The sequence below is a fragment of the Sorex fumeus genome, unplaced genomic scaffold (genome assembly GCF_029834395.1).
Source record: "Sorex fumeus unplaced genomic scaffold, SorFum_2.1 ptg000061l, whole genome shotgun sequence".
Classification (NCBI taxonomy): Eukaryota; Metazoa; Chordata; class Mammalia; order Eulipotyphla; family Soricidae; genus Sorex; species Sorex fumeus.
In genome coordinates, this window is record NW_026606118.1 from 20,867,662 (window position 1) to 20,879,494 (window position 11,833).

At 45.0% G+C, this 11,833-nt stretch overlaps 1 protein-coding gene across 1 annotated transcript in view; it reads right to left on the reverse strand.

Annotated features, from left to right (window-relative positions):
- STX11 (syntaxin 11) overlaps window positions 1-10,690 on the reverse strand; it is a 34,821-nt gene extending 24,131 nt beyond the window's left edge. Inside the window, exon 1 of the mRNA XM_056126234.1 lies at window positions 10,552-10,690. The gene's annotated coding sequence lies outside the window, so the exon portion shown is untranslated. The remainder of the gene's footprint in view (window positions 1-10,551) is intronic.
- Window positions 10,691-11,833: the final 1,143 nt, after the last annotated feature.

Genomic DNA, 11,833 nt, shown 5'->3' on the forward strand with positions numbered 1-11,833 from the left:
GATCAATGGAAATCGGTCATTTTTGTAACTGAAAAGACCAAAAGATCTTTCTCTGTTAAAGCTAAGAACTAGTATATTAGTTAAAGTGCTTTCATTGTAAACAGCCACCCCAGTTGGCTTTTAGGAGAATAAGACAGTTCCAGGAAATCTCATATTTCCCTGGTACTAAGTATGGTGCTCTGAGTATCAGTAGGTGTGATGCCTGAGCACAGAACCAAAAGTAAGCCTTAAGAACCACCATCTGTGGCCTAACCCTTTCCCCCTGTAATATTATAAATAATAATAATAAAAGACCCTTTTCTTAGAACCAAAGTCAGTCTTATCACTTCCACTTTTATATCAATTTTGCTTCATGACAATGGGGAACATTCTCTGACCTTTGACTAAACTGGCTGCGAGCTCCATGAGCTCAAGCTGGCTCTTCCTCTCTCCTAACAGGCATTAAGTGTTTTATTACCTCACTTCTTTGCCTGCCATAAACTCTGCCACACTGGTGTGTTTGCCATGCACTCCAGGGCGTCCAACTCTGGAGAAGCTTCTCAATCAGGATTTTTTGACTATCTCAGCTCATGAGAATGGTTATTTCTTGGGCTCATTTTTGATGAAACTAGATCTCTTATGCTCAAAGATAAGATAGTCCTTGCATGCAGACTGCCCGTAGGCTAGTGGGGATAAAGATGCTACCACAGACAATAACAGAGATATGTGGAAGTACTTTCTGAGTTTCAGGGAAGATACCAAACTTGGCGCAGCTCTAGAAAAGAGATTGCCTCCTCAAATGTGTCTGAGCTGATTCTAAATGGCTTCATAGGAGTTTGTGGGCAAGGAGAAGGTCATGAAAGCAGAGAGAACCTGAATGAAGGGAGGAAACACTGAAAGTAAACAACTATAGCAATGTGTTGCTGCACGAGTAAACAGAACAAAACACCATAGAAATTTATCAGATTAGTCTTCAGGCTTCCTCAATGTTTCTCAAGGACCAAACTAAAAAAACAGTAGGCTGAAAAGTTCCTTTCCTTTGTGGGGGAGTGGAAAAAAGAATTATTTCCTATCTCATTGGAGTATGTATTTTCGTACATTTATGAATGTTGATTTTTTTCCTTCCATATTTTTCTCTCATCTTTTTGTTTGTTCCAGTTTTATGGTAGCACTTCCAAGCTATATCTGGTGGTATGAGATTTCCTGGAACTGTCTTATTCTCCTAAAGACTTGGCTAGTTTTCAGAGAGATAGTATAGGGATTAAGGTGCGTGCCTTGCATGTGACCAAGTCTGATTTGATTCCTGGCACCACATATAATCCCTCAAGCATGGCCAGGAATGAACCCTGAGCACAGAGCCAGGAATATCCCCCTAATACCACCAGAGCAAAAAAAAAGTTGATGATTTTCTATATGATCATTAACTCTCTACACCCTCCACTTCCATCTATGATGGCTTCAAGGAGTTTGACATCTCCCACCCAACTAGTAAAACACCAAGTCAGAGATACCCGTGTGTCTCTCTTCACCAAACTTGGTCTGAAGACAGTTAAGGAATCTGGGCCAGGTTCTATGTTGGTCACAGGAGGAATCTGCTATGAAGGATGAAGGATGGATGATATGATATCAAGTTTTCTAGGACTAAGACTTGGACACTCTTCTTTCATCTCCTGTTCCCATGACCTCTTGAGAATGTGAGAAATCTCTGCAGGCTCAGTTACCATCCCGGGCCTGATGGGGCAACAGCTGTCCAATTTAGCATCTATCATGATCACTCCGGGAAAACTGACTGAAGATGTCAGTCCAGGGTTTCTCAACCCCTAAAGATTCTGCTCCAGGAGATTCCCAGCATGGCCCTAGACTTTTGTCTCTGTTTTCTTTGTTGTTGTTGTTTGGGTTGCTGGGGTGGAGAGGAAAAATCTTTAAATGGTAACTCCGATTGATTATAGTCTACCAGTTACACAGTGAGATTAACTTTCAAGGGGTTACAGACAACAGCAACAACAACAACAACAAAAAGAGGGGAGAAAAAGTAGCTTATTTATTGATCATTTTGACAATGTTAAAATTTGGAATCATAGCTAAGACCAGCAAGTGTTATAGTTCCATTCTGAGTGTGGGTGGTGATAGACTTGGCTCAGCACCTCCATCGTGTCCCTGACAGCCCATCCTTCCTGGCCCAGGCCGCCTTCTGCTCTCAGCTTTCCCAAGAGGAAGATTACTGTGTGTTCTTGCTGACCATCAGCTATTTTACATCCTTCAGATTTTTTGGATTGAGGGTTGCTCATTAGGGTTGGTCTGGGACAGATGCAAAGTTGTTACAGAAGAGCAGGCTCTCCTTCATACAAACTGCCTGCCTGCTGGGCTTCTAAGACCAAAGCCCGCGACCCCCCACTGCCAGTTACTCTGGCCACCCTGGGCTCACAGCTCCATAACTACCTTTGACTGAAGGGCACTGCCTCACCCCAAGCGACACCCTTCACCCGGATCCAACCCATCAGCCTACAGTCAAGGGCTGCTGGATGCGAGAGGTGCTATGTCTAGCTCTCTTGCTTCTCAGTTCCTAAGGTTTACATACTGTTGAGGTCCCAATGCCTATGATTTATGTCCTTTTCCACACTGCACAGTTTATCATAAAGCAGGGAAGAGGAGAGGAGGAAGTCGGAGATCTATTAATATTATACAATTCAGCTTAGACACTATGTCGTACTTTATCTCAAACCCACAGACTAGTGTCACTAAACAATACGCCCAATACAATAGTAGGAAGTTAGAAAAGCCTCGTGAGGTGCGACGTGCTCGGCCGCAATCCTGAAACTGAAACAGAAGACAGAGCCGGGTCTGTTTGCTTTGTTTCCATAGGAAGATGAAGTGGAGCAACTTCTACTGCTCCGGAAAGTCAGAATTCACATTATTACCCACCAGGTCATGCAATGAGTAATGGAATGTCATTTTACATACTCAAACAGAAACAAGTGGGTAGACAAAACGGGCGGTATTTTTTTTGTTGTTGTTGTTTTTCTACGCAGCTAATTATAGTCTTGATATGGCAGCGACTGGGAACCAAGGCCACAAAGCAGGGGCAGGGAACGATGCTCAGGGTTCCCTCCCTGGCGCCACACAACAAAAGCACTAATTCCACATTCCTCCTGCGTCCCCTAACCCCCACCTCCAGCTTTTGGTAACAACAGCCAAATATGCATTCATTGAATCAAAAACATCCAATTAGGTCAAAAAGGATAAATGGAAATTACCAATTCTAAAGCTGCTTTCCACTAAGAAGTGGCCAATTAGTGAGTCTTACAAAAAACTTGAGTGCGGATTCACAAATAATGCGTGGTATTCACAGCCTCATAAGGAGAGGCCAGGCGAATAACTCACCCTAACAGCTGCTTCCATTAGCAGCAGAATTCAACTAGTTAAAACCAGGAAGGGGGTGAGAGGCCCCAATCTATCAATTTACTGCAAACCGCAGTCAAATGAAAAGACGAGGCAAACCCATGTGAAATATTAACCCAAAACCCTTTCTCTTCTTGTTCCTTGAGCAGTGAATATACGACAGGCAGAAATTTAGGAATACATACCAAGGGAGAAATACAGGTTGGCATATAATCCCAGAAGACTGTGTGTGTGTGTGTTTCATATAATGGGCAACTATAAATATCTTGATCTCTTGGTAAATCTGAAGAAAGGCTGAATAGGACACTTCCTTCATGAGTTGAGAAGACATTCTAAAACTCCCTGGGACTGTTTCAACATTTTAAAACTTCAAGTGAGGCTTGCTGATTTAATTTAGTTATGACATTAATTTGGTGTGTCTAAACTTTAGATGATTCCAAGAAAAAAGACAAAGCTTGACTTGCTGGGGGGAAAAAATCAGTTTATTAACCTGATCAGAGCAGGCTGAACAGAGAAACACTGAAAACAGTGAAAATTTGAGGTCATATGGAGGAGCGGGGTTGGGAGTGGGGGTAATTAATAAACTAAGCAAAACACAAAAAAATAGATAATTCAGTGGCTATGGCACTAACTTAAAACTGTCAGGCTGTGAGTTTGAAATCCGGTGCTGCCCAACTCATGCCAGAATCACTTGTATGTGTGTGAATCAAGTGATTCTGGCCACAGCACATCCAAGTGTATATAAACAAATGAGTCCAAACTCCAGTGACCATGTATGTGAGCACCAAAGTGGAACAATGAGATCCCTGGTGAGTGGGTGGATGGGGGGGGGAAGAAGAAGCACAAATAAAGGGGTGCAAGCCCCAGAGAGCACCACAACCAAGCAGGCATGTGGGCACCGGACATCACTACAGCAATAGAGGGAAGAGTGCAAAAAAATTCTTTTTCATTGAAAAATATTTATCAGAACAAGGGAATCTACCTGCAAGCCACAAACAGAAAGGAGGCTCTGAACCCAGGAAACCTCAATCATTTCATTCAGCTCAAATCAAAAACCAAAAAATGACACAGTACACTCTGCTTCTGGAAGTTCAAGATCTGAGGGACCTGGTTCTGGGGAAACCAGACCAAAGCTGATCTCAGTTTACAGATCATAAACCATGAAGACCGGGCTTGGAGTTGCTATATACCTGCAGTACGTTTTAAAAAATTGATTCTTTCACCTTCTCTCCCCAGCCAGTTTTTCTTCTTCCCTTCAGTGGGTGGCTCTAGATCCTGCCAATAAAGTACTGTGTGCATTTTAGAATCAAAGATGGTACAGGTAGTAGTTGGAAAGGGTGGTACCAAGCTAAGGACATAGTTAATGTAGCTCCTGGTACCTTCATCACTATTGAAAAGTTTTAAATTTCCAGGGTCCAGAGAGACAGTACAGTGGGTAGGGCATTTGCCTTGATGCAGCCAACCAAAGTTCTATCCCTGGCATCCCATATAGTCCCCTGAGCCTTCCAGGAGTGGTTTCTGAGTGCAGAGGCAGCCATGGCTCATAAACAAAAGCAAAAACATGTATGTGGCTGACATTTGGGGCTGCAGCAATAGTACAAGGGGTAGGGCATTTGCCTTGCATGCGGTTGACCTGGGTGCAATCCCCAGTATCTCATCTGGTCCTATGAGCACTGCCAGGAGTAATTCCTCAGTGCAGAGCCAGGAGTAACCCCTGAGCATTGCTGGGTGTGACCCCAAAAAAAATTTTTTTTTTAAATTTCCAAGAGAAATGTTCTTATTAGCTGAGGTTTGTTTCTAGATTAACTAAGTAGTAAAGAAGGTAAAGGGATATACCTGATAATCTTTCAGTATCTGCATTGCAAATCATAAGGTGCAAAAGGAGAGAGAGAGAGAGAGAGAGAGAGAGAGAGAGAGAGAGAGAGAGAGAGAGAGAGAGAGAGAGAAGAAAAGCGCTTGTCATAGAGGCAGGTGGGGCAGGGGTGAGGTGGGATAGAGACAGGAGGGCCAGGCAGGGGTGGGGTGGGAGGGAAATTGAAAACTTTGGTGGTGGGAAATGTACACCAGTGAAGGGATGGGTGTTGAAACACTGTATGACTGAAACTCAAACATGAATAATTGTCTATTTCACTGTGATTCAATTTTTCATTTTTTTCATTTCATCATCCTGTTAATCGTCGATTGCCTCGAGCAGGCCCCAGTAACGTCTCTTTCATCCTAGCCCTGAGATTATATTCAAGGCTCTTTAGGAGAATGAGACCCATCATTGTTACTGGTATTTGGCATATTTGGTAGGCCACGGGGAGTTTGTCAGACTCTGCCCTGTGGGCAGGCTACATTCGACAGCCTGCAAGTTTGTCCAAAGTGATTCAATTAAAAAATTAAAATAAAACAAAACCCTACGTAGTTCTAAGGGTGGAGGAGGAGAGAGGAGTACAGGGAACATATAGAGCCATAAGGGTGGGGCATGGTAACTGTACTGGGCTATTCTTAGATGAGAGAGTAGATGATAAGAGAGTGACTCCAATGTAAATTTTAGACAATGCCTAAGACATCATCCTTCCTTCCTTCCTTCCTTCTTTCCTTCCTTCCTTCCTTCCTTCCTTCCTTCCTTCCTTCCTTCCATTCATCCATCCTTCCATCCATCCATCCATCCATCCATCCATCCATCATATTGGAGATGAATAATTCAGAATGCGAACCCTGCAACCAGTTGCTTGGGGTCAATTTCAGACCCTGTCCAGTACGAACCCTGAATTTTCTTCACCTGGCCAAAGTCTTGATGCTAGCACTTCTCTCATAGGGTTGCAATGGGAAATAAAAGACAATTCACATAGTGAAGTGAATAACAGAGCCTGGAGGGGCCAGAAAAATAGTACAAAGGATAAGGTGCATTTAATGCAGGAGAACAACTCTGCTTTGAATCCCAGCACCACATGGGGTCCTCTGACAGATGGTCCCCTGAGAGGGAGTCAGTAGTAGCCCCTGAGCACCACCAGGCATGGCTTCAAACATTGCACCAAGAAAAATAAAATAATTTAAAAAATTAAATCATATAATAAACAATCAATGGCTGGAGCGATAGTACAGCAGGTAGGGCATTTGCCTTGCACGCAGCTGACTCAGGTTCAATTCCCAGCAGCCCATATGGTTCCCTGAGCACCACCAGGAGTAATTCCTTAGTGATCCCCCCCAAAAAAAACAAAAAAAAAATTTTTAATTTAGCCTTTATTGAACACTGACTGTGTGTCAAATACTGCAAAAACACATCATCCTTTGACCCAAACCCACCCTTCCAATTACTCTTCTATCCTATCATTAAAGAGGAATGTGTAAATCATATTAAATCCCTCCCTCTCCCTTAATACCCATCTCTAAAGATGTTACCTAGTTCCACCTATTAAACACTGGCCAGCTCCCTTCCTCTTTTCATATCACTCATTGTCATTACCAGACTCAAGTCTTAATTTCTCAGCTCCAATGTGACAACAATATTCTCCATTCCTCCCTAGGACCTGTGGCATTACCTTTCACTCTATTTTCCATCTGGATCCTAAGTTGTCTTTTTAAAAGTTATTATTATTTTATTTTTTAAAAATGAATCACTGTGAAGTATAGTTACAAAACTTTCATGATTGAGTTTCAGTCATACAATGACTGAACACCCATCCCTTCACCAGTGTACATTTTACACCACCAATATACCCAGTATCTTTCCCACCACCCCCACTCCACCCCATGCCCTGCATCTATGACAATTTCCTTCTTACTCTGTCTATACTATAGTTTTGTAATACAGATACTGAGAGGCATCATGTTTGGTCCTTTATCTACTTCCAGCACACATCTCCCATCCTGAGGGATGATCCTAAGTTGTCTTTTACAAACATGCATCTGGGGTCACAGAGTGATAGTAGGGTACTTTCTTTGCACACTGGGTTCCATCTCTGGCACCCCACAAGAGTGATCCCTGAGTAGAGACCCAAGAGGAAGCCTTGAGCATCGCAGGGTGTAACCCAAAAACAAACAAATGATTTTTAAAAAACATGTATCTAACAATATCATCCATTTGCTTCAAGTCCTGGGACAGAGCTGGTGTGTGTGCTGGGGGGGGGGGGGGGGGTAAACCTCGAAGGCACTGGGTCCCGGTGATCATGCCTCCCAGCCTCACTCCAGCATTTTTCCTGTGCTCACACTTACTAGACTAGATCTCTGACCCAATCATATGGGCAAGCCTTGTTGGAGTCTGCCTCACCCTCCAGCTGCCTGACAACTCCACCTCTTCCTCTAAGGCGCGTTATTTTATCAAAATATTTCCTCACACTTGAGAGAAATGCTGGTGCCAAGTTCTGGGTGTTCAAGAAGAAAGAACACACTCGAAGCTTTCTTTCTCACAGAAAACTTGACACTATTGAGGGAGAAAACAAAATGGAATGGAGATGAAATCTCAAGGTTGGGGATGGTTTCCATACGAGTTGCCAATAGAATCAGAGAAATTAAACCTACTGGAGAATGTAATTCAAAAGCAATTCAACAGATTTCCATCCCAACAGTTCACTGTGACACTATGGTCGTATTGTTTTGATTCATATGCTAGAATGAAGAAAATATTGATCTGAACTATAAGAACAATAAGAAAGGTGTTTGTTCAATATGAAAGCATAAAGCTATAAGCCACCTATTACCCACCAGTTTTAAAGGGCACCACTAAAAGTGTCTGTAATTGTCTCAGGGTAATAACCGGCTGGCTTTATCTTATTTTATGACTGTTACACAGTATAAAATGTGCTATAAAAATCATACTTCTTTTGGGACTGGAGATATAGTACAAAGGGTAGGGCCTTTGTCTTGTACATGGCCAACCTGGGTTCTATCCCTGGCATCCCATATGGTCTCCAGTATCCCATAAGTTCCCCCAAACCCAACAGGAGTGTTTCCTGAGTGCAGAGTCAGGAATTAAAACTTAGCATGGTTGGGTGTGGCCCAAAATCAAATTAAAAATCATACTTCCCTGGCAGTTGCATGCCTCCATTCATAGAGGCATTGTTCACAATAGCCAAAACATGGAATTCACATAAGTGCCTATAGACAAGGTGAGGCATACATAATCAGTGTAATACTCCTTTCCCATTTAACGGGCTGGGGATGTGGCTTAGTGGCAGACCACACATCTTATATGAGGCTCCAGGTTTGAGTCCCAGCACCACAAAATGAATAAGTCAAAAGATGAGATTGTGCCTTTTAAAAACAAAATTTAGGATGATGAGTGTATATTTCAGTATATACTTGATGATGCTAAGTGAAATAAGTAAAAACCTAACAAGACAATTACTACTGGCTTCATTCACATATGGAATATGAATAAATAGAGCAACTGACCCAGAAAAACCCAACAAATTTTCCTCCTAGACTGAATGAAAATTACAGTGATTAGCAGTAGGCATAGATGTGGTGGAGCATTGAGGAGAGGGGATTTTTGAGGGATAAGATGACCCTCAACTTGGTGGTGAGTCATCAATCCTCTACCCAGAATGGTGTTAAGCCTACTTTTCCTGGAAATTCTTTAATATCATAAACTAGTGATAATAAGGAAGAGAAAAATAATTAAAAACCATCTAGATCTGCAGAAACATCTGTTCAACTGAGCTAGAGGGCCCCTCCAGACAGAAATGCTCTCTCTTCTATTGAATTTTCCAATGGGCAATCAATCACAAAGGTGTATGGACCCAGGTTGGCAGGATCCTGATTTATTCACTATTATTTACCCAGAATTCACTGGAGAGTTAAGAGACGGTGCCAGACAAATGTCTGTTGGGATGAACTCAGTTCACCTTAGCTCCAACAGGCTCGCTGTGAGTCCTCTGGGGGTTGAGCTAACAGTCATCATTTCCTAAGAGCTTCTGTAGAGCACCAATGCACGCCCCTTAAACATTTTCACTTTCCAGTTTCAACTGGTATCCACCTTTTCAAAAAAAATTTTAAGTCTTTTTTTAGCACTAATTTACTAAAGATAAGCTCCAACTGAACATCTGCTTATAAAGCGGCAACTGTGAAGTAAAATGACATCTTTCTACCATACCAGTGCAAGTAATAAAGAACTGGTTATTGACTCATGAAGTTGATTTTTCTGGGCCTTTGTGGCAAAGCACGTGATTGCATTGGTTATCGTCCATCAGCCTAGTGACCCTGCTGGTATGTGGAACCATCAGGCGCTGTGGAAACTGAAAAAGTTGAAGTGTTACTTCCGCACACCTCAGCTTGGCAGACACGCCTTTCCCATCACTTTCCCACCGCCTTACAGACAAAAACGCCAACCTCACCTTTCAGAAAGTTCATTAACCGAATCACTCAATTAAGAGTGGAACCCTGTGACTCACTTCTGGAGACCGGTGTGGAAATAACAACTCCTCCCTTTGCTGAGAAACAGCTTAGACAAGGGCCTGAGCACCACAGGAAGTCAGTCTGTCCTCAGCGAGAGCGAAGGAGGCAAGAATTCCCTAGCAGGCCCCGGTGAGGTTCTCAGAGACACTTGCCATCACCTCTAGTCTCCGCTCTTCTAAGAAGAGCAGAAAAAAGAGCGAAGAAACTTTCTTATGTGGGTTGGTGAGGAACCGTTGTTGCAGGCGCTATCAAGTGCTCTGTATTTCCTGACTCCTGAGTCATAATGACAAGTTCGAATCAAAAGGGGTAAATTTGGGTGGTTTATTTTTTTTTGAAAAGTGCAACCTCATAGGAAGTGAAGGGGTGATCAAGCGCGAGAAGTGTTCACACTAATTTAAGAAAAAAAGATAAATTCTAAATTCTCCAGCTTTTCGACTTGAAATGCAAGGAAGGTACTTGGTACCAGACGCCTGTCCACGAAGTTTCTATGAAATAATTCCTAGGAGGCCCCTTAGCATCTCGCCCACTAGGTGGGAAAGGAAGAGAGAGAAACAAACAAAAAAAAAATCACTCTGCTCTGAGCCATCCAGCATGTGCTCCCGGGGATGCCAGGCGGAGGTGTGAGGCCGACGATGCGCTCATCCCCGACGTGCTCGCTCCCCGCACACCTGCAGTGTCTCCCCCTCCCACACCTACCCAACGCGCTCCCCACCCCCTATCCCCGCACCTCTTCCCCCCCCCCCCCCCCCCGGGCGCTACAGGGAGAGAAACGCCCCCCATCCCCAGACCAACCGTGAGAGCCGGCGAGTCCCCGCTCCGGCGCCGGGAGGGGTGGGACACCTGTCGCGCGTCTCCCGGCGCCTCCCGCCGCCGCCGCCGCCCGCCCGAGCTCCGCGCCGCCGCCGCCGCATCTGGACGCGCCGGGCCACCCCCGGCCTCCGCGTCGGAAGCGCCCGCAGCTGGGACAGGCCCCGCCCCGGGACGGCCGCACCCGTCCCCGCCCCGCCGGCCGGCCGGCCCGCCGAGCGCCCCGGACCTGCGCCCGCCGCCTCCGGGGCCTTCCCACGCGGGCGCAGCACCGTCGTCGACGTCCCCCCTCCACCCCCTCCACCGCGGCGTGGGACTTTCCCTGGGAATCCCCGCGGCGCTGATGACGTCGTGGGGCTGCGTGAACGTGGTCTTGCACGGGTGAGGCAGGCGGCCCTGGATGGACAAAGCGGCTCCACGAGGCTGAGCACCGACGACGACGGGAACAGATGCACCGCGCTCCTGGGCATCCACACCTGCGCGTCATTCATTCATTCATTATTTATTCAATCATTCTGGTAACAACACCTGTTGAGTGTGTGGTCAAGAGCCAAGACCACTCTGGTGGTCAAAAGTAACTTCACCCCCCACCAAAACCCCCAGCACTTCCCCTCCAAGGCCTGCTGGCATTCTAAAGAAGCGAGATTAGAAGGGAAACAGTCTACTCTGTGAATTGTATGCTACCTGGGAAAATAAGGCTGAGCTTAAAAATAAGAAAATGATCCCCCCAAAAGGGCAGGAGAGAGAGCTTAGAGATCTGACAAAGCTTTGCAGGTGAGAACCATGAAATCCCCTTCCCCCCACCCCCAGGGAAAGTTCCAAGCTTGGCATTACCTTCAGCATCACCAAGTATGGCACCTCCAACCCACCACCCTCCACCCCAAAAAAGAAGGTGGGAGAGGTGGGGTAACTAGGGGCCCGTGTGATAGTATAGAGGGTAGAAACTTGCCGGCTGACCACTTGGATTTTTCTGCACTCCCATCGCATATGGTTCCCGGGCACCGCCAGGAGTGATTCTTGAGTGCAGAGCCAGGAGTAATCCCTGAGTACATTTAGGTGTGCCTCACCCCCCCAAAAAAAGGCGGGGATATTTATTGCCCAAGACTCAAGGGAGATAAGTAAAAAATCTTCCCAATCTCAACGATGAACAATTTGAAGGAACAAAATAAAATAGGATTAAATTACAAACTGTAGGGAGTGTGTGTGGGGCAGGGGAGGGTTCGCTAAATTCTCAACAATATAAATAAATAATTGAATAAATGGTGGC